The sequence below is a fragment of the Giraffa tippelskirchi genome, chromosome 4 (genome assembly GCF_054371585.1).
Source record: "Giraffa tippelskirchi isolate mGirTip1 chromosome 4, T2T-mGirTip1v1.2.pri, whole genome shotgun sequence".
Classification (NCBI taxonomy): Eukaryota; Metazoa; Chordata; class Mammalia; order Artiodactyla; family Giraffidae; genus Giraffa; species Giraffa tippelskirchi.
This window is the reverse complement of record NC_137278.1, coordinates 192,732,651-192,753,904: the sequence shown is the minus strand read 5'-3', so window position 1 is coordinate 192,753,904 and position 21,254 is coordinate 192,732,651.

Here is a 21,254-nt window from a genome sequence, read left to right as displayed (position 1 = left end):
AGGAAATGGTAACCCACTCCAGTATTCTTGTCTGGAAAATTCCATGGACAGAGGAGCCTGGCAGGCTACAGTCCATGGGATTGCAAAGAGTAGGACACAACTTAGCAAATGAACACATACACACTACATCATCTTTATTCATTATTCTGTTGATGAACTTTCGGGTTGCTTCTGCTATTCTGGCTATTGTAAATAGTTCTGCAATAAGCATTGGGGTGCACATATCTTTTTGAATTATGGTTTTCTCTGGGTATATGCTCAGGAGTGGGATTGATGGATTATATAATAGGTCTATTTTTTTAGCTTTTTAAGGAACCTTCATATTGTTCTCCTTAGTGGCTATACCAATTTACATCCCCACCAACAGTGTAGGAAGGTTCCTTTTTCCCCACACCCTCTTTAGCATTCATTGTAGTTTTTTTTTTTTTTAAGATGGCCACTCTGACTGGTGTGAGGTGATAGCCCATTTTAGTTTTGATTTGCTTTTCTGTGATAATGAGCCAGGTTGACCTAACTTCTTATTTCTTCCCCATTCATGGGGGCACCTGGAACCCATGCCAAGTACCATACAAGCTTTTTTCATGAAAATCTCTTCCTCTTCAGAAATGGGATGAAGGAAGGGGGCAGGGTTGGCTGGGCCATATCTAAGAACAGTTCAGGGGTGGAGGGTTTCAGGCTATGCTCAAGATGGCCTGTAAATGCCAGTAATTTTAGCAAAGAAGGAGAGAAAAGGAAAACATGAACTAAAGCCTGAGAAAGGATCAGAATTGGGAGAAAAGGTGATAGAATGGTCTGTCAAGCTAAACGGTAAAAGAAAAAAAAAACAATAAACAGTGTATCAGGAAAGAGATTTGATGATTAATTTGTTCAACACAGTGTCTGCCTCTGGCCCTCCTCCACATAATGCATGCCGCTGAGATCAGAATGTGTTCTTCAGTCTCAGAGTCATCAAGAGTAAACCCAGGTTCCTATATTGGAAGTTTTGGGGGTGGGGGTCTACCAGCTAGAAATAAATATATTTTCCACTCCATGATTTAATTTAGGATTAGAGGCATAAAATAAGAGTGCATTTCTTAGACAAACATGTTTTCATATTCCAACAGTCATTCTTACCTACTTACTCAGAATATTTTTGGTGTGATGACAGGAGATGGAAGAAGGGGGTCTCCCCTACACATGATTTTGTGCAACCGAATAGTCTAATAACCAACTGTGTTTGTGCTCAGTCATGTCTGACTCTTTGCGGCCCCATGAACTGTATCCCACCAGGTTCTTCTGTCCATGGAATTTCCCAGGCAAGAATACTGGAGTGGGTTGCTATTTCCTCCTCCAAGGTATCTTGCCCACCCAGGGATCGAATCTGCATCTCCTGTGTTGGCAGACGGATTCTTTACCGCTGAGCCACTGGGGAAGCCCCTAATAACCAAGTAAGTGAGTGTTTTCTGGGCAAAATATTAGCAATTCGTAGGAAACCCTTGGCTTGAAGCGGGGCCAGATGAGAAGAGGCCCTGCAATCACTGGTGGACTCAGTACTGGTCTCCTCTTCCGTGATGAAACCATCCCTGAAGGCGTTCAACTCCCTCCAAGAACTGATGATGCAAAACAAATGACCTATTGAATGCCTCAGCCTCTGAACCCTGACTTCTGCTCAGCATTCTGAAGCAGCCCAGAGGGCCTGGACCAGACGACTCATGAGGAAGTAAGTCAACTAGCCCCACAGAGGACACTGCCCTCCTCATACAGAAGTGAGATTAAGTTCAAAACTGGGTGGAAATGTTTGCTGCAAAGGCCTTTGCTGCCCACGTTAAGCAACTCAGGCTCACACTCCCAGTGTCCTGGCAAGAAGCTCTCTCATAAGAGCGGGAAGAAGGCCAAAGAAGGACAAAACTCCCAAAATAGAAGCTCGGCAGCAAAACTATGGGAGGGAGAGAAATGAGGCAATTGCCCTGGGCATATGGGCAGGTGACTCAGCGCGCCTGCAAGAGGTTCCGTTCCGGGGAAGTTAGGGCTCCTGTTCCCGTGGGGCTGGTGGAGCGGAAAGGGGAGGGTTTCGTCCTAAAGGAAAACGCCCAGGTCACAGGGTGCGAAGCTAAAAATGGGGGACTTCACCAAGGAATTTCTGGTTTCTCTGTCCATGCCTAGGGTTAAACGCTGTGAAAAAGCAAATGTCCAGCAGGTGGCAGCACCAGATAACTGGAGTAAACAGAGGCTGCAAAGCGAGGCCAACAGCTCCAGTGTATGTTACTCCGCACTGTGACTTTCCTCGTGGGATTTCATTTAGTCATCAGCACGTCGCTCCCTAAAAGGAAGAGCACAGTGTTCATTTTTGTGTTCCCGGTACCTATCACCGCGCCTGGCACATGCTTGGCTGTATCTGTCAATTGAATGAATCAATTAATCAATTATTTCTTTTCCCATAAATACAATTTTAAAATTCCCCTAAACTCAGTGGTAAAGAATCCACCTGCCAAGCAGGAGATGCAAGTTCGATCCCTGGGTCAGGAAGATCCCCTGGAGAAGGAAATGTATTCTTGCTTGGGAAATCCCATGGACAGAGGAGCCTGGTGGGCTACAGTCCAGTGGAGTCGCAAAAGATTTGGACACGGCTGAGTGACTAAACAACAACAAAAATGACAAAACTAGAGAAAGGTCATCATTGGAAGTGATCCTACTCCCTTCTTATCCCATCACTACTGTTGTCAAGTCAATTATAAATTGAATTAGTTTTAGCAATAATAATAATAAAGCACCATATTAGATTCATTCTCTATCCACCCTTGTGCCTACCTGCATTCTTAAGTGATAGTGGTTCAGTCTTGTCAGACTCTTTGCGACCCCGTGGACTATAGCCCGCCAGCCTCCTCTGTCCATGGAACTCTCCAGGCAAGAACTCTGGAGTGGGTTGCCATTCTCTACTTAACTAATATACCCCTATCTTTCAGAGACTTTAAAAAAATCATGGGGTTAAAAAAAAAAAAAACAACCCTGAGATTTATAAGGAAGGCAATAGACAATCATTCTCTGATTAGTGTTTTGTTGTTGTTTTTAACCAAGGACTCACTCATTTGCCAGCTATGCTTACTTTCAGTTTTACTCTTAAAAATACTTTTCTTCCATCGGCCCTCTCCAGAATACATTACTGTGATGTGTGGCTTGTGCTTTTTTAGAATAGTTACTTACTACTAATTTGAAGCAATAAAAATAAGGATTAAATAAACTAATATGTGGAGCTTCCCTGGTAGCTCAGCTAGTAAAGAATCTGCCTGCCGTGCAGAAGACCCCGGTTCAATTCCTGGGTCAGGAAGATCCCCTGGAGAAGGGATAGGCTATCCACTCCAGTATTCTCGGGTTTTTCTGGTGGCTCAGACAATGGTTAAGAATCCACCTGCAATGCGGGAGACCTGGTTTGATCCCTAGGTTGGAAAGATCCCCTGGAGGAGGGCATGGCAACCCACTCCAGTATTCTTTCCTGGAGAATCCCCATGATCAGAGGAGCCTGGCGGGCTACAGGCCATGGGGTCACAAAGAGTCAGACACGATGAGCGACTTAGCACAGCACACACAAACCAACGTGTAGTAAGAATCCACTGTGCACCAGGCCTTGTGCTGTACTAGGTTAGGGTGGTGACTGTCTATCACTGCTGAGATAGAGTAAAAAAAATCCTCACCCTTTGTCTAACCAGCTACACAAAACAGCCATGCTGCACACCAGAATAAAACCTTCCATATCTACCTATCTTTCCCTAAAAGCTGATGACAGGATCTTTGCTAATAAAACAGTGTCAGTCAGCAACAGTGAGTTGGAGTGTGAGGGATGGTTTGTAAATACCTGTGAGTTCTTTGAGGGCAAGAATGTCATGTTATATATTTTCATATCCCCAACACCTCACCCAGAGTCTGGAACACATTAAGGCCTCAATAATTATTTGCTGAATGTGTGAAGACTATCAGGGTATTTCTCTGAACAATGGTACTTGAATCAGAGTCATGTTCTCAGCAGGAGAAAAAAATACTAGAGCAGATCATGGGAGCCATCACTCAGTAGACTCATAAGAATGGGCCTAGAACCAAAAATGTCTGATAGCATCATGTGGAGACAATGACACCCTTGATTATCTCTCCCATCTCAGGAACTCCTATCCTCACCCTGTTCAACTATGTTACACCTAATCATTTTGCTGCTGCTTTCACACCTTTATTATTTATTAAATGCAACTTTCCTTTCAAGGAGTCCATATGAGTCCTTTCTATCCATAGGGGAAAGTTCTAAGTTATCATTACTCTCCCTAACTCTAAAAGAATATTATACCCTGAAAACAGTCATCTTAAATAGTGATGGTCCCCAGCATCAGGCTTAATTCCTGTTCTCTTCCCATTCTGCACATTCTCTGCAGTCATTCTCATCCACACCCATCATTTCTATACCAGTAACTCCTGATCTTCACCTGTAATTTAGGTTCGTCTCCTGAATTCCAAGTTCATACACACAGCTAATCACCTACTATAAACCTCGACTTCGATGTACCATAGCTACCTTAGACACATCGTGTGTGTGTGTGTTTGTTGCTTAGCGGTGTCTGACTCTTTTTGACCCCATGGACTATAGCCCACCAGGCTCTTCTGTCCATGGAATTCTCCAGGCAAGAATACTGGAGTGGGTTGCCATTCCCTTCTCCAGGGAATCTTCCCAACCCAGGGATCAAATCCAGGTCTTCTGTACTGCAGGTGGATTCTTTACTGTCTGAGCCACCAGGGAAGCCCTAAGTACATCATATCAAAGATCAATTTCAAGAACTTCTGGTTTAAGATGTAGGTTTAGCATATCCACTTATCCTTTTTTCCAAAAACTATATTAAAATCATAGTAAAGAAATAAAAAGGTGTGGACACCTTGCACCAACCCCATTCAACAAAGAGAATGGGAGAGAAGCATAGGACTAGAAATTCCAACACAGTTCTGAAAGTCAGGAGGTGAATGAAGAGGGGTGAGTGATACTCAGAGTTAGCTGCAGCCTAGAACACTGACAGCAAGACCACAGTCAATGGAGGAGTCCGTCTGCCTTGAATACACACTCTCAACTCACAGACTGCAAACTCTACAGGAGGCAAGAGAATGAGACACGAGTGGAAAACAAACAAAAGTACTTCAGGATCTTCAGAAATATTAAGAGTGATGTTGCATCTATAAAGCAAAACCAGGATAAAAGATGTGAGTGCCACAACCTCACATGCCTCCACCTACCTCCTACCTCAGTAAACACCACCATCATCCACCCGATTTCCCAAAGCCAGAAAGTTGAAAGTGGCCCTTTATTCTTCTCTTCTCCTTATGCCTCATCCAGTAAGCTAAGAGTTGATTCTGACCTCTCTTTCCCCACAGCCATTGTCTTTAATAGACTTGTATTATGTCTCCCCTGGATTGTCTCAATAGCTTTATTACTGTCCCTTCTGACTCTAGTTTGAAGCCTTTTCAAATAATTCCCTCAGATCTTCTGATTCCTAATCAACCAGCATCTAGCATACCGCCCTTCCGTCACTGAGTGCTCAATAGTTATCTTGAATAATATCCGACCATTTGTCTAGTCCCAGATTTTCACTACTTCATATCTTGTTTGCTGTATCCCACTCATATGAACTTACTTTCAGTTCTTCCTCAAGACGCGTCTCCTTTTTAAAACATGCGCTGTTCTCCCTCCCTGGAACCCCTGTTCTCTTTGCTGGCGTGGGAACTCCCTTGAGGCTCAACTTGAGTGTTACTTCCCCTAAGGAAGTTCCCTAACTTCCCTGGACTGGTGTGGGAATCCTGGCCCTTCTATGTCCTCTGTGTATCTCATCCGCCTCCACTACAGCATTTTTGTGTTAAATCGTAATGGTATGTTTCCTGTCTCCCCAAGACCAGACGGTAGGCTCTTTGGGGCCCATGAATGAATGACAGCATCCATCCTGTGATAATGATCATAATCACAGCAGAAGGAAACTCAGGAAACCCTCCATACAGTCCCCGCCCTTGGGGTCATTGAGATATTATCATTTTCATTTAATTAGAGATGAAGTGATTTATTTAAGGTTACAAAACTGGAGCATAGGGTTTGTATGTGTGACGGAAAAGAGGCAGGATGCGGACAGTGTGGTGGTTATAACTAAAATCCTGGTTTCCCATCTTTTTAAAAAAAGTTTCATTGGCATATAGTTGTCTTACATGTTGTGTTTAATTTCTGCTGTACAGCAAAGTGACTCAGTTACATATGGTAGTGGTTTAGTCACTAAGTCATGTCTGACTCTTGCGACCCTATGAACTGTAGCCTGCCAGGCTCCTCTGTCCATGGGATTCTTCAGGCAAGAATACTCAGTTATATTTATATATATATATGTAAAACAAGCAATGCTCCCATAGTTGATCTCATTCATTTCTTCCCCTAATTCTCTCCCTTTTTCAAAAAATATTTATTTGTTTGGCTGTTCCAGGTCTCGGTTGTGATGCGCAGAACACTTGATCTTCCTTACAGCACGTAGGATCTTTAGTCGCAGCATGTGAACTCTCAGTTGCAGGACCTTTTAGTTGAGCATGTGGGATCTAGTTCCCTGACCAGGAATCAAACCCAGGCCCCCATGCGTCAGGAACTCAGAGTCTTAGCCACGGGATCACCAGGTAAGTTCCCCCTTTTTAACTTTTTAGATGAATCAAGTTGGGTTTTTGTCATTTACAAAATCCCAATTTAAATCTTTTCTTTTCATCACAGGCATCTGCTTCCCCTGAACACATAGGAAAGCATTTCACCAGTTACCAAACCATGTGGGTTCTACCTCTTCACTGTCTCATTTTCTTCACCGAACTCAGGTCCTAGGTTTCCTCAACTATATTCCCAGATTCCAGTCTCACCTCCTCTAAACATCCTCCAATTTCTGTCAAAGAACTTTCTAGAAAAAAAAGTTCTTCTTTTCCATAACCCTCAGTGGCTTCCTAGGACTCAGAATAAAAACAAAGCTGCTCAAACAGACTCAACACACTACGATTCGGCATTTGCTTTCTCTTTCGCTTCATCTCTCCTAACGTATCCTTCAACCAAAAATGACCACTCACCCACCAGCTAAATATTTTCTGAACTTTCCTGCTTCTATTCTTGTCATTTTCTCTTCACTTAGCAAAGATACAAATCCTACCCATTCTTCAAATGTCACCTTTTTCAGAAAGCCAAAAACCTCTCAGACAGCAGAAAACTGCATTTCCTTGGCTTCTACAGCACTTTATACCTCTAGCAAATCACATTTGCTATGTGCTATAGTACATTCATACATATTCTTTTCCCTGTCCTCAGGGAACTTTATAGCTTAAAAAAGAAAATAATATGGTTAACCATTTGGACTAAAAGCATTCCAGAATGTGCCATCCCAAAATGTGCCTCTTTGGCATATGGATTATTTTCAGCTAAATGCAATTGAAGACCAGCAGATGCAGGAGACTCTTGAGAGTCCCTTGGATGGCAAGAGGATTGAACCAGTCAGTCCTAAAGGAAATCAACCCTGAATATTCATTGGAAAGACTGATGCTGAAGCTGAAGCTCCAGTACTTTGGCCACCTGATGCAGAGAGCTGACTGATTGGAAAAGACCCTTATGTTGGGAAAGACTGAGGGCAAGAGGAGAAGGGGACGAGAGGATGAGATGGTTGGAAGGCATCACGGAGTCAATGGACATGAGTTTAAGCAAACTCTGTGAGATAGTGAAGGACAGGGAAGCCTGGCGTGCTGCAGTCCATGGGGTCACAGAGAGTCGGGCGCGACAGAACGACTGAACAACAGCAAGATGCAGGAAAAGCTCTTTACTTCCCCCAACTGCCCAGAAATAGAGTAAAATTTTCCCCTTGTGTAATGGAAATTTACATTTATAAAAGAAATCTCCACTTAGAAAGGGATCACACCAGGAAGAGAGCTACTCCCTGAGACAGTTCACCACCTGGCAGCCTCTTATCTGCTGCACGGGATAACCTGATAACCCATGTTTACCAGGCTTTCCCCCCTTCCTCTTTCTATAACTTGCCTCCTCCATCCAGAAGCTCAAAATCCCTTTTTCTTTGTTTAGCCTAAGATGCTATATAAGCCTCGATCAGCTGGCCACTTCCTTGAGCTTTCATTTCTTTGGAAACTCACGTGTATATATACACAATGAAGTCTGGGTTTTGTCGTTGTTCTCTTATTTATCTATTTCTTATCAGTTTGGTTGGAGAAGTGGGCAGCCGGTGAACCTAGAGAGGGTAGAGAGAAAAGTTTTTCCTCTCTTGCATTACTCAACATAGTCTTTCTGTACTACATACAAACACCTGTGACGCTCTCGATATGACTCGGAGGTTTGGCCAGAGGGATTGTTTCTCCTCTCATTATTTAAAATCTTACTTCAGTGTTGGAATCAATGCTTCTTATGAAATCTGTGAAACAATTATTATGAAATTCCAGATAATCACAGCATTTTCTATTCTACTGTTTTCATGGATGTTCTCTGCACGAGAAGTCCCAATTTAAAATAAATTCTAGAAGGAAACTGAATGTCTGAGCCTATCCTATTAAGAAAAAACAAAATTTCATCTTGTCTCCTTCTTCCTTCTTTGTTTCCTTTCTTTTCTTCTTTCTTTCTAAGACAATCTACAAGCAAGCTGTGGCTCGGGTATAATTATAGGTGCCAAACCGAAGTCAGCTCTTATTTACAAGTCCTTTGCCAAGTCAGCAGTCCACCTCCTCCTGTCTGATGTATGCAGACTGCACCCAAACCAGTCTGAGTCATGTTATTTGTTCGCCATTAAAATGGGGCACCTGATAGCATCTACTCCCTTTCTCTGGTTCAGATCATGAATGTGGCTCCTCTCACCTCTCCAAGTCACCAGCTTTTGAATATTTACAATCTGTGACAGTACAAAGACATGGATTTTGAACTCTAAGCAGCCCACAGTAGAAGCAGGGAAGCCACATAGGAAGGAAAACCAGAGTGGATCCTGATAACAGTGAATTTTCTGTGAGTGGGAAGGAGTTATGAAAGGAGTGACAATAGATGACTAAAAGCAAAGAAAGTTTATAAAGAAAGCGGGACATTTGCTTATGGATGGACAGGAAGGAGAGAAAGCACCTTGCTCAACAGCCACTTAGAGAAGCCTCTGCACACGGCTTAAAAAAGGGCTTTCTTTATTCGAGTTGAGAAGAAATAAGAAAATTATTCCCTTGAAAAGGTTGTGGTAATTTTAAGGCTATGTGTGTGTGTGTATGCTCAGTCCTGACTCTTTTGTGACCCCATGGACTGTAGCCCGTCCAGGCTCCTCAGTCCATGGAATTTTCCAGGCAAGAATACTGAAGTGAGTTGCCATTTCTTTCTCCATTTAAGGCTATGGGATGACATATTTAAATGGTTTGACTGGAATTTGGCTAAGTCCCTGTCTGCATGCAATTCTATATAAACTGAGTTTTACAGAGTTTTTGCTTCTGGGTGTTTACAGCCTGAATCTTGATCTCCATTTTTGCAGATGAGCTGTATTGAGAACACTGGTTTTCAGACTCTCTAATCCTGGTTTTTCAACCAGGCAGAGCCAATCAGCCAGCCCCATTTTTGCTGGGTTAGCACAGTTAGTAAGAACCGAAGCAAACCTGATTAACTGGACGGGGACTCCTGCGCCTGGCTTGCTGAGGAGGGATGGCAGATGTTGCTGATACAGAGTTGAAGAATCTGTGGGCAACTGATCCAACGCAGAATCTAAGAGTCAGGATATTGGAGTCAAAATTGCATCTGGTTTGTGGTCAAAACAGCAGGAATCTGAATCTCTGTAGTGTGGACTTTGAGCAAATCACTCAATTTCTTTATGATTGAGTTTCCTGTGATCTTGTACAAAACACTCTATTTCTCTCAGATTTGGCTTCCTGTGAAAAATCAGAATATGAAGTTGTTGTGAGGATTAAATGAGATCAAGTATGTGAAAGTGCTTTATGGTCTGCAAAGTGTTATATAAACATAAAGCATTATGAATTTTGGGTTACGGTCTTGAAAACATTATGATTAAGCAATGGTTTCTATGAGTTTCTGAAAGCAGGTGAGTCATGAACATTGTGTGTGGAGAGGATGAACCATTTACTAGCTCAACACTAATTCAAATGTTTATTAATGGCATACTAGGTGCCAAGACTGTTTTAAGTGCTGGAGATATGCTGTGAAAAGAACAGGTTAAAAATTCCCTGTCCTCGTGGGCAGGATGAATGATACGCAGACTAGTAAAAAAAAGGAGGGCTGCAAAAATTCCCTAGTGTAAAATCTGGGGTTCCATTATTGTGAAGTTAATGTAGAATATTTTCGGTTGATAATATAAAGATAATGAGACAGGGAATTCCCTAGTAGTCCAGTGGCTAAGACTTTGGGCTCCCAATGCGGGGGAGGGTGGGGGAGGGTGGGAAGAGGGTGGCTGGGCAGGGTACTATCCCTGTCAGGGATCTAGACCCCACAAGCGGTAACTAAGAGTTTGCATGCTACAACTAAAGATCCCACATGCTGCAACTAGCCCCAGCACAGTCAAATAAATAAAAATAAATATTAGGAAAAGATAATGAAGTACAGTATCAACAGACAGAGAACTGAGAAAATCCCAATTGTCAGGTGGAGGTCACATCCAAACTCCTCTCACCTCCCTGCCCACAAGAAATTTAGCTGGTTAAGAACTGAGAACAAAGGCTGGGTAGAGGCTGGGAGCCAAGTGCTTAATAGCTGGCATTTGTGTAAATAGTTTGAGAGGATGTGTCTTAGAGAAAAGTAACACAAGGGAGGGAAACCACCAACCGTGGTTGGTGAGAAGGGAGGATGGTCAAGATGGCTCACCGAGAAGGTAGCATCTGAGCAGAGGCCTGAAGGAGGGGAGAGAACCATCCACACGGACATCTGGGGCATCCCATGCTCATCAGAGGGACAATGAATGGAAGACCCTGAGAGGGGAGCAGGCCCAGTGTGCGTGAGAGACAGCAAGGTACCAGCGAGCTTGTAGTGAAGTGATGAGGGAGGGGAAGAGCAAGTACAAGGCAACATCAGAGGGAATGGGGCCACGTATTGGGGGCTGTGAAAGATGCTGGATTTTACTTTGGGTGAGATGGTAAACCACTGAAAGATGTTGAGCAGAAGAGTAACATGATCTGAAGGTTCTGACAGGATCACCCAGGCCACTGTGTAGAATACTGATTACAGGGAACAAAAGCAGAAGCAGAGAGACCAGAGGGAAACAAACTATTGAAATAACCCTGAGGAGAGATGCAGTGACTTGGACCAGGGTGGAACCAGTGGTGGTCAGAAGTGGATGAACTTGAAATACATTTTGAAGGTAAGACCAACAGGATTAGCTGGCAGATTGGATGTGGGTGTAAGAGAAAGGCATACATGCAGAACGACTCTGAAGGTTTTAGCCTGAACAACCAGAAGGGCCAATTGACTTTTTACTGACATGAGGGTGAGTAGGGGTGAGTGGGGTTGGTTTGAGAAGTCAAGGATCATTTTTCTAATTCTCTTCTGATTCAGGTAAGTGTGGGAGTTCAAATTTAATGAGCAAAGTGAAAATCACTCAGTCATATCCAACTCTTTGTGACCCCATGGACTGTAGCCTGCCAGCCTCCTCTGTCCATGGAATTCTCCAGGAAAGAATACTGGAGTGGGTAGCCGTTCTCTTCCCCAAGGGATCTTCCCAACCCAGGGATCAACCCAGCTCTCCGGTATTGCAGGTAGTTTTACTGTCTGAGCCACTAGGGAATCCCAAGAATACTGGAGTGGGTGGCCTATCCCCTCTCCAGGGAATCTTCCCAACCCAGGAATCAAACCTGGGTCTCCTGCATTGTAGGTGGGTTCTTTACCAGCTGAGCTACAAGGGAAGCCCAGGTAAATAAGTAAAGGTGGAGAAAGCAAAAAGCCAGTTAGATAAAAATGGCATTCCAAGAGTAGGTTGAAGCTCTAGGTGCAAAAATAGAAGGGTAGGGGATAGGTCTACCTAGCAAGCTTGCAAGAAGCAGGCAAAGGGAGAGAACTGGTTTGAGGAGTTGAGAGGAGCCAGGGAGTTGGGATAACACGACAAAGACTTGCATCTTGCTGTTGTAAGTGTCCATTATTGGGGCACAAGGAGGAGTGTCAGGTGAAAACTGGATGGTGGACAATAACATCTCATTAAGTCATAGGATGTACAAGTGAAGAGCAAGCAAGAATTTCAGCAAAGACAATCCAGTGGTCTTGGGATGGGGGAGGAATTGACTGCATATCTTGAGGAAAAGGGTTCAACTGAAAGCATGCTGTCCATGTGGCATGAAAGCCAATATGTTTTTTAGGTGCTCTTCCTTTTGGCTCGCTGCCCCATCTAATCTATTTTTTGAGTTCTCTAGGTTCTACTTCCAAAGTATTTCTTGGATCTGTCCACTTCTATTGGTTTACAATGCTAATACTCTCGTCTAGGTGACTAAAATCTCTTCCCATTACGATCGCAATAGCCTCCTAAATGTTTCTCCATGTTTATCCTTGTCTCTTTGTAATCTATTTCCCACATAGATATAGGAGGGAACTTATTAAAATGTCAATCAGCTCTTGATAGTTTCCTTAAAATTCCTCACTGACTCCCCATTTCCCTTAGAAAATAAATAACAGTGATAAAGCTAGCACATCTGTGATACATACTGGCCCTCCACTAAGAGCATTATGTGTAGAAATTTGCTTAATATTCAACCCTATGGGGCAGGTACTATTATTATAATTTATATGTGTCAAATGAGGAAGCTGAGGCACTGAAAGGTAATTTTTTCAAAAGGCCCGCCCTAACCTGTTTTCCCAGAAAGCAGAGGCTGAAGTAAATGCATATGTCCCACACCTTAACTAGAGAGTGCACCCTCAGGAAGCAGGAGTGAAGTCGGGTCAGGAGGAAGTGATGGGGCCACTGTGTGGTATCCAGTCCTACTGATGACTTGATCGTGCCTGAACAACTCTGAGAAGCTGTGTGACGGCATCCCTGGTGGTCCAGTGGTTAAGGATCTGCCTGCCCATGCAGGGAACATGGGTTCAATCCCTGGTCCAGGAAGATTCCACAAGTCAAGGAGCAATTAAGCCCATGTGCCACAGCTACTACAAGCTACAACTACTGCAGCCCATGCACTCTAGAGCCGGAGCTCCACAACAAAATGTAGCCCCCACTTGCTGCAACTAGAGAAAGCCAGAGCACAGCAATGAAGACCCAGTGTAGCCAAAATAAAATAAAGTAAAAGACATAGTGATTTGGTATAAGTTCAGGCAAAGTGATTATCACAATAAATTTACTTAAAATCCATTACCACACATAGCTAGAATTTTTTTTCCTGTGATAAGAACTTTTAAGATTATTCTTTTAGGAAGCTTCAAATATGCAACATAGTATTGTTAACTATAGTCCCCCTGCTGTACATTACATCCTCAGGACTTATTTATCTTATAACTCTAAGTTTCTATCTCTTAACTGAAACCATGTAACTCAGATTGGGACGTGAACTCAAACACTGGGACTTGAAACCAGCCAAAACCCACATTGGGACTTCAACCCAAGGTCTTTTAACTGAGATCACACCTGGTCTCAGGACTTAGTGAAGCTCAGGTTCTTGATATCTCATGGTAGAAAGAATTCAGGGGGAAAGTGACAAATAAGAAGTGGAGAAACACATTCCACGGAGAGAGTGTGGGCCATCTCAGAAGCTGAGAGTGGCACAAGGGTATGGAGTTGTCAGTTTTTATAGGGATGGATAATTTCATAGGCTAATGAGTAGGAGGAGTATTTCAGCTATTTTGGGGAAGGGGTGGGGATTTTCAGGTTTGGGACCATCACCTACTTTTTGGTGGTCGGCCTTGGAACTGTCATGGCACCTATTGGGTGTGTCATTTAGCTTGCTGATGTGTTACAGTGAGCACATAGGTCTAGTGGAAGTTGACTTGTCCACAATCTTGAACCTAGTTGGTTCTAATCAGTTTATGTCATGTCTTCCACCTACATCATTCTTTTAAAGGTTGTGCTTGTCCCCGTCCTCCTCTTTCATAACCACCTGAGCCCATTTTACCCACCCTTCTCACCCCCCACCTCTGGCACCCACCAAAGTCTTCCATCTATTTATGAGATCTTTTAAATATTTTTAAATTTTTTTTAAGATTTCATTTAAGTAAAATCACACAATATTTTACTTGGCTAAATGCTAAAAAGTCTTAGTTCATTAGGTAACCTTAACTTGTTCTACCTATCAGAAATACAATTTGGATCCAAATATTTTAGATAAACCAGTAAGTTCTATATTGTTTGTATCTAAGTCACATATAAAATTTTTAAATGAATGCTATAAGATCTCTATTTGTGTCTGTCTCAATGTTTATGTCTACATATGTATATTTTGTGTATGTGATATTTTTCTACTTATGGATGTTATTGCCAAAATTCATAAAAGAGCTCTGCTTTAATTGGTTTAAAAAGGAACACTTAAACAAGTTAAGTATTTCTAAAACTGTCAGAAAAAGAGGAATTAACCAAAATTGGTTGAATTTTTTTTTCAAGTCCATGTGATCTCAGGTAATGTATGGTAATAAGACTAGTTTATTATTGCTGGTTAAAGAAAAAAAAAAAGTTGTGTCCTGAAAGTTGTTGGCATTAAATATCATGCAGACATACAATTTTATTATACTTGGGTTTTTTAGTCCAATGAGAGTATGTTATCTCTACTGCTAAGTCGCTTCAGTCATCTCCAGTTATCTCTACTAGCTGTTTAAAATTATAAATTTATTCTAAAGCGTATGTTTAATTCTTAGTTTCTTTACTCCCATGACTTTTAATATTTTCCTAACATGTATGTTACAAAATCTGTTAACAAGAAAACAACTTTAGATGAAATTTTCATGAACAGTTCAAGCATAATTGTTAGCAATATGTGTGTTAAATGGAAGTGAGTAACAAGTTTTTACATGAGCCTTTCTGTTTAAGAATATTTTCCAAAATCTTTTGGGTATCTTCAAACTTTGAAGTTATACTCAGTTAAGTTAAATGATGGACATTCTTTGATTATCTAAAATCATTTCCAAATAAGATAAAATACCAAACCTTAATTTGCTAAACATTTAGTTTAATTTTATTTACTTTGGCCTCACTACAGACCAACTTAAGATATTTGGGTCTGTCAAAAACTATATTATTTTATCATATTGAAAAACTTTACTATGAAGAAACAGATGCCTGTAAAAATTATAAAATTGCTAAATTCATAGATTTTCTAATTTAACACAGAATGCTAATATATACATAAATATACAAAACACACAGTTTACAATTGCTCACTTCCTTGCTTTCCCTGGAAATTAAGTTTACCAAGGATTAAGAATTCTAATCAACATATGTAAATTAGCTATTAGGAATAATAAAAATGAAGGGAAAACTCCTGTGTGCAAAGTATGCAAGAAAAATAAAGCAGGACATGAGACATGAAGGATGCTTTTTTAAGAAAAAGGAGAGTAATTTTATCCTAAAGTATTAGTTTAAGGTTATTTAAAAGTTGTTTCAGATGAGAAAGAGGAAAATAAAGGGCAAAAACCTGTAGATATATTAGTCATTCAGTCATGTCCAACTTTATGATCCCATGAACTGTAGCCTGCCAGGCTCCCCTGTCCATGGAATTCCCCAGGCAAGAATACTGGAGTGGGTTGCCATTCCCTTCTCCAGGGTATCTTCCTAACCTTAGGATTGAACCCAGGTCTCTGCATTGCAGGCAGATTCTTTACCATTTATAGGAGATTTAAAAGGAAAGAGAAAGAAGGTCTTTTCTCATGAGGTCAAGCTGGCCAAAAATATTCATCATAAGGTTTTAAAATGAATTTTAATATCAATAGTGTACTGATACAGAACTGGAGTTTGATTACTGGTCTGTTCTTAATATGATACTATAACAAATTTTTCTTTACCTGTTGAGTGATTCAGTGGTAAAAAAAAATCCGCCTACCAATGCAGGAGACCAAGAAAAAGGCATGAAGCTTCCATACTCCATCATTTCACCTTGCTTGGCAGCTCCCAGCCCCACTGAAGGTTTGCTGTCATCTCCAGAGCCATTGTTCAGACAGGGTCCCTTCCAAACTAACGAGGAAAGTGAGTGACGTGAACATGCAAGAGGTGGCCATAGACTGTGGCCAGAAACACAGGGCAAGGAATGGCATAGGAACCTCCAACTCGCCTTCAGTGGCTTTTTCTTTACAGTATTGTTTCATTTGGGCTTCCCTGGTGGCTCAGCGGTTAAGAATCTGCCTGCCAATGCAAGAGACATGGGTTCATTCCCTGGGTCAGGAAGATCCCCTGGAGAGGAAAATGGCAACCCATTCTGAATTTCCCATTCTTGCCTGGGAGAAATCCCATGCACAGAGGAGCCTGGAGGGCTCCAGTTCATAGGGTTGCAAAAGAGTCAGACACCTCTTAGTGACTAAACAACAATAATCTGCCTAGGAAACAAAGATTCTGTGTCTGATCAAAATAATTTCCTGTGCTTTGTATTGTCTATACTATGTTTTTGATTACTTAAGAATACAGACTTCTAAATATTGGAAGTTCTAAAGTGTGTCTTCTTTTTTTTTTTAAGAGTCATGTGACCTGTATTTGTCTTTGAAATCTTTTATTGTCACTTTGGTTATCTTTTATTTTTAACATTATTTATTTCTTTGGCTGGACCAGGTGTTAGTTTCAACACTTGGGGTCTTTAGTTGCAGGATCTTTTTTTTGTTGTTCTTTTTCAGTTGAGGCATGCGGGATCTAGTTCCCTGACCAGGGATCCAATGCAGGCCCCCTGCATTGGAAGTGCAGAGTCTTAGCCGCTTAGGTCCAGTGGCCCAGGGGTTGGGGACCCCTGCTATAATGAACTTTCATCAGATTTTTAACCATGGGCATTTTAAAGTTTGTCATTCACACACAAATAATGTCTTACACTTATTGGTTCTGGAAGTGGTGGCAGTCAACTACAGGTGAAAATGCTTCACCTCAGGGAGATTCATAGAAAAGAGCCTAGGGAGTATTCTGGAGAGCAGGTTTCTGATAACATAAAAATCATGACACTGGACTGGGTAAAACTTCAAACAACTCTAATGGAGACTTCTGGTCAGGCCACCCAGGATGGCTGTTCTCTTGCTCTCTATACATTCCCTGTTCCAGCAATATCTGCTTCGCCTACACTCTTTGCACATAACAGACCTTAGTACATACTTGCTCCAGGCCCTGGCTAGTGACGATTCTTATCATAGGGGTGGGAAGGAGGCATGCCCATTTGCTGATTTCCCTGGTAACTAATAAGCCAACCTGACATCAGTTCTTTCTCTATATATGGCGATCTTTCCTTTCCCTGCCAGGAGCAAAGACCTCCACCATGTCTTCCCTGCTGTTCGCCACACATGGCCGGGTGTTGCTCCAGGACCTTGCTTCAGGCACGTAACTTTCCGTCATCCATTAAGTCATTGATGTCTCTGTCACTGACACTGGTCTCTTTCTTCTGTCTTAAACCTGGGCAAGTACAGGCCTTGTAGGCCTTGGGATGCAGCCCAACAGAGAAGCTGATGAATTTTTAAAATCGCTAACCCCAAATCAAAGCAAAGCAAGAGTAATTTCCTGGGGCTGAATGAACTGATAAGAATGATTATAATTTTTCTGGTCTTTTTGTTTGAAACATCACTGGTTCTTTAATGTTTCATTTTTCAGATTTAAGGAACCACTTTTCTTTTTTAAGCTATGTTTAACTCACAGAAATATGTTAAAGTATGCTTTGTGAATAAAGATGAAATATTTACTTTTTTCTTTCTACAAGATCCCTCATGAATTTGGAAGCTCTTATTAAATATTCTCATTTTCATGATAATATAACTATTTGTTCAATAAAAATATATGTTCAATAAGAATCTGTTGTTGTGGGAAAGTACCCGGCAGTCCAGTGGTTAGGACTCCACACCTCCACAGCAGGAGGCATGGGTTCCATCCCTGGTTGATCCCTGATCAGAGAACTAAGGTACCAGGCAGCCAAAAAAAAAAAAAAATCTGTTGTGTTTATTAATAGGACACAGTTTGAAACATTGGTGATATCACCAAGGATTTCATTGGAGTGGTGAATTTGAGAATGATGTGCATAAAATCAGATATGACCAGAAAGCTTTAAGAACTAAGGTTCACTGTATGGAATCCATGCTTGCAATGCCTTCTTAGAATACCCACCTGGCATAGAGGCCTCCTGGTCTTACAGGTAAGTGAGAAAGATTACTTCCTAATGGACGCAGGAGCCTTAAAATACATGGGGACACCTGAGAAAGGAGAAATGCGCCAAATCTATAGGTACTGAAGATGAAGACTGATGATAAATTCTTGGCTTGGCAGCCTACCCTCACAAGACATTTAAAAATCTAATCTGAGTTCCCTTATCTAAAGTTCCAGCAAAGCAGACTTAAGAGAGCCTAAATCAGTTCAATTCAGTCGCTCAGTCGTGTCCAGCTATTTACCACCCCGTGGACTGCAGCTTGCTAGGCCTCCCTGTCCATCACCAGCTCCCGGAGTTTACTCAAACTCATGTCCATCCAGTCAGTGATGCCTTCCATCCTCTGTCGTCACCTTCTCCTCCCACCTTCAATCTTTCCCAGCATCAGGGTCTTTTCCAATGAGTCAGTTCTCCACATCAGGTGGCCAAAGTATTGGACTTTCAGCTTCAACATCAGTCCTTCCAATGAATACTCAGGACTGATTTCCTTTAGGATGGACTGGTTGGTTCTTCTTGCAGTCTAAGGGACTCTTAGAGTCTTCTCCAACACCACAGTTCAAAAGCATCAATTCTTTGGTGCTCAGCTTTCTTTATAGCCAACTCTCACATCCATACATGACTACTGGAAAAACCATGGCTTTGATTAGACAGACTTTTGTTGGCAAAGTAATGTCTCTGCTTTTTAGTATGACCAACCTACCTAGGTTGGTCATAACTTTTCTTCCAAGGAGCAAATGTCTTTTAATTTCATGGCTGTAGTCACCATCTTCAGTGATTTTGGAGCCCCCCAAAATAAAATCTCTCACTGTTTCCACTGTTTCCCCATCTATTTGCCATGAAGTGATGGGACTAGATGCCATGATCGTAGTTTTCTGAATGCTGAGTTTTAAGCCAACTTTTTCACCCTCCTCTTTCACTTTCATCAAGAAGCTTTTTAGTTCTTCTTCACTTTCTGCTATAAGGGTGATGTCATCTGCATATCTGAGGTTATTGATATTTCTCCCAGCAATCTTGATTCCAGCTTGTGCTTCATCCAGCCCAGTGTTTTCCACAATGTACTCTGCATATAAGTTAAATAAGCAGGGTGACAATATACAGCCTTGACACACTCCTTTCCCAATTTGGAACCAGTCTGTTGTTCCATGTCCAGTTCTAACTGTTGCTTCTCGACCTGCATACAGATTTCTTGGGAGGCAGGTAAGGTGGTCTGGTATTCCCATCTCTTGAAGAATTTTCCATAGTTTGTGGTGATCCACACAGTCAAACGCTTTGGTGTAGTCAATAAAGCAGAAATAGATGTTTTTCTGGAGCTCTCTTGCTTTTTTGATGATCCAACAGATGATGGCAATTTGATCTCTGATTCCTCTGCCTTTTCTAAGTCCAGCTTGAACATCTGGAAGTTCACAGTTCATGTACTGTTGAAACCTGGCTTGGAGAATTTTGAGCATTACTTTACTAGCGTGTGAGATGAGTGCAATTGTGTGGCAGTTTGAACATTCTTTGGCATTGCCTTTCTTTGGGATTGGAACGAAAACTGATCTTTTCCAGTCCTGTGGCCACTGCTGAGTTCTCCAAATTTGCTGGCATATTGAGTGCAGCACTTTCACAGCATCATCTTTTAATATTTGAAATAGCTCAACTGTAATTCATCACCTTCACTAACTTTGTAGTGATGCTTCCTAAGGTCCACTTGACTTTGTATTCCAGGATGTCTGGCTCTAGGTGAGTGATCACACCATCATGATTATCTGGGTCATAAAGATCTTTTTTGTGTAGTTCTTCTGGGTATTGTTGCCACCTCCTCTTGATATCTTCTGCTTCTGTTAGGCCCACCATTTCTGTCCTTTATTTTTCCCATCTTTGCATGAAATATTCCCTTGGTATCTCTAATTTTCTTGAAGAGATCTCTAGTCTTGGACCAAATAGGTCCAAGATGGCAGAGGAACCAACTTCCACTAGACCTTGAGCCTCAGTATACACTCACTGTAACATATCAGCAAGATAAATGCCACTCACTGTAACATATCAGCAAGATAAATGCCACTCTTTCAAGCACCATGACAGTTCCAAGGCCAACTATAAAGATCAAAATGTGGACGGTGGCCCAATTCCTGGAAATCTCTGCCCCTTCCCCGAAATAGTTAGAATACTCTTCCCACTCATTAGCCTATGAAATTACCCAGCCCATAAAACTAATCACACCATATTTTGAGGCCACTCTTGCCTTCTGAGATGGTGCATACTGTCTGTGGAGTGTGTTTCCCTCTAAATAAATCCACTTCTTACCTGTCACTTTCTCTGTCACTGAATTCTCTCTGTGATAAGACATCAAGAGCCAGAACAATGAGTCCTGAGACCAGGTATGTGATCTCAGTTAAAAGATCTTGGGTTCAAGTCCCAATCTGAGTTACACTGTTTCAATTCTAGAGAAAGAAATTCTTTTACAATGAAAAATAGAGTACATCCTTATGAGTGGTTGAATTCTAACCATGTTTGCTCTCTTCTTGCTTTTTTTCACCTCTTAGTAAACAGGCTGCTGCTATTTTCTACATTTTGTTAGTAATTAAGATCTCTAGTTTATCTCTCACCTTTCTTATTTGGCATCACTGAGAATGAAAACCTGACTATCCGGATCTTCATTAGAACTATGTAAAAACAGACCTCCGTACCTGCCCCCTGAGAAACTTGTATGCAGGTAAAGAAGCAACAGTTAGAACTGGACATAGAACAATGGACTGGTTTATAACTGGGAAAGGAGTACGTCAAGGCTATATATTGTCACCTTGCTTATTTAACTTACATGCAGAGTACATCATGAGAAATGCCAGGTTAGGTAAATCACAAGCTGGAATCCAGATTGCCAGGGGAAATACCAGCAACCTCAGATATGCAAATGATACCACTTCAGTGGCAGAAAGAGAAGACAACCTAGAGCCTTTTGATGAAGGTGAAAGAGAGTGAAAAGGCTGGCTTAAAATTCAACATTGAAAAAACTA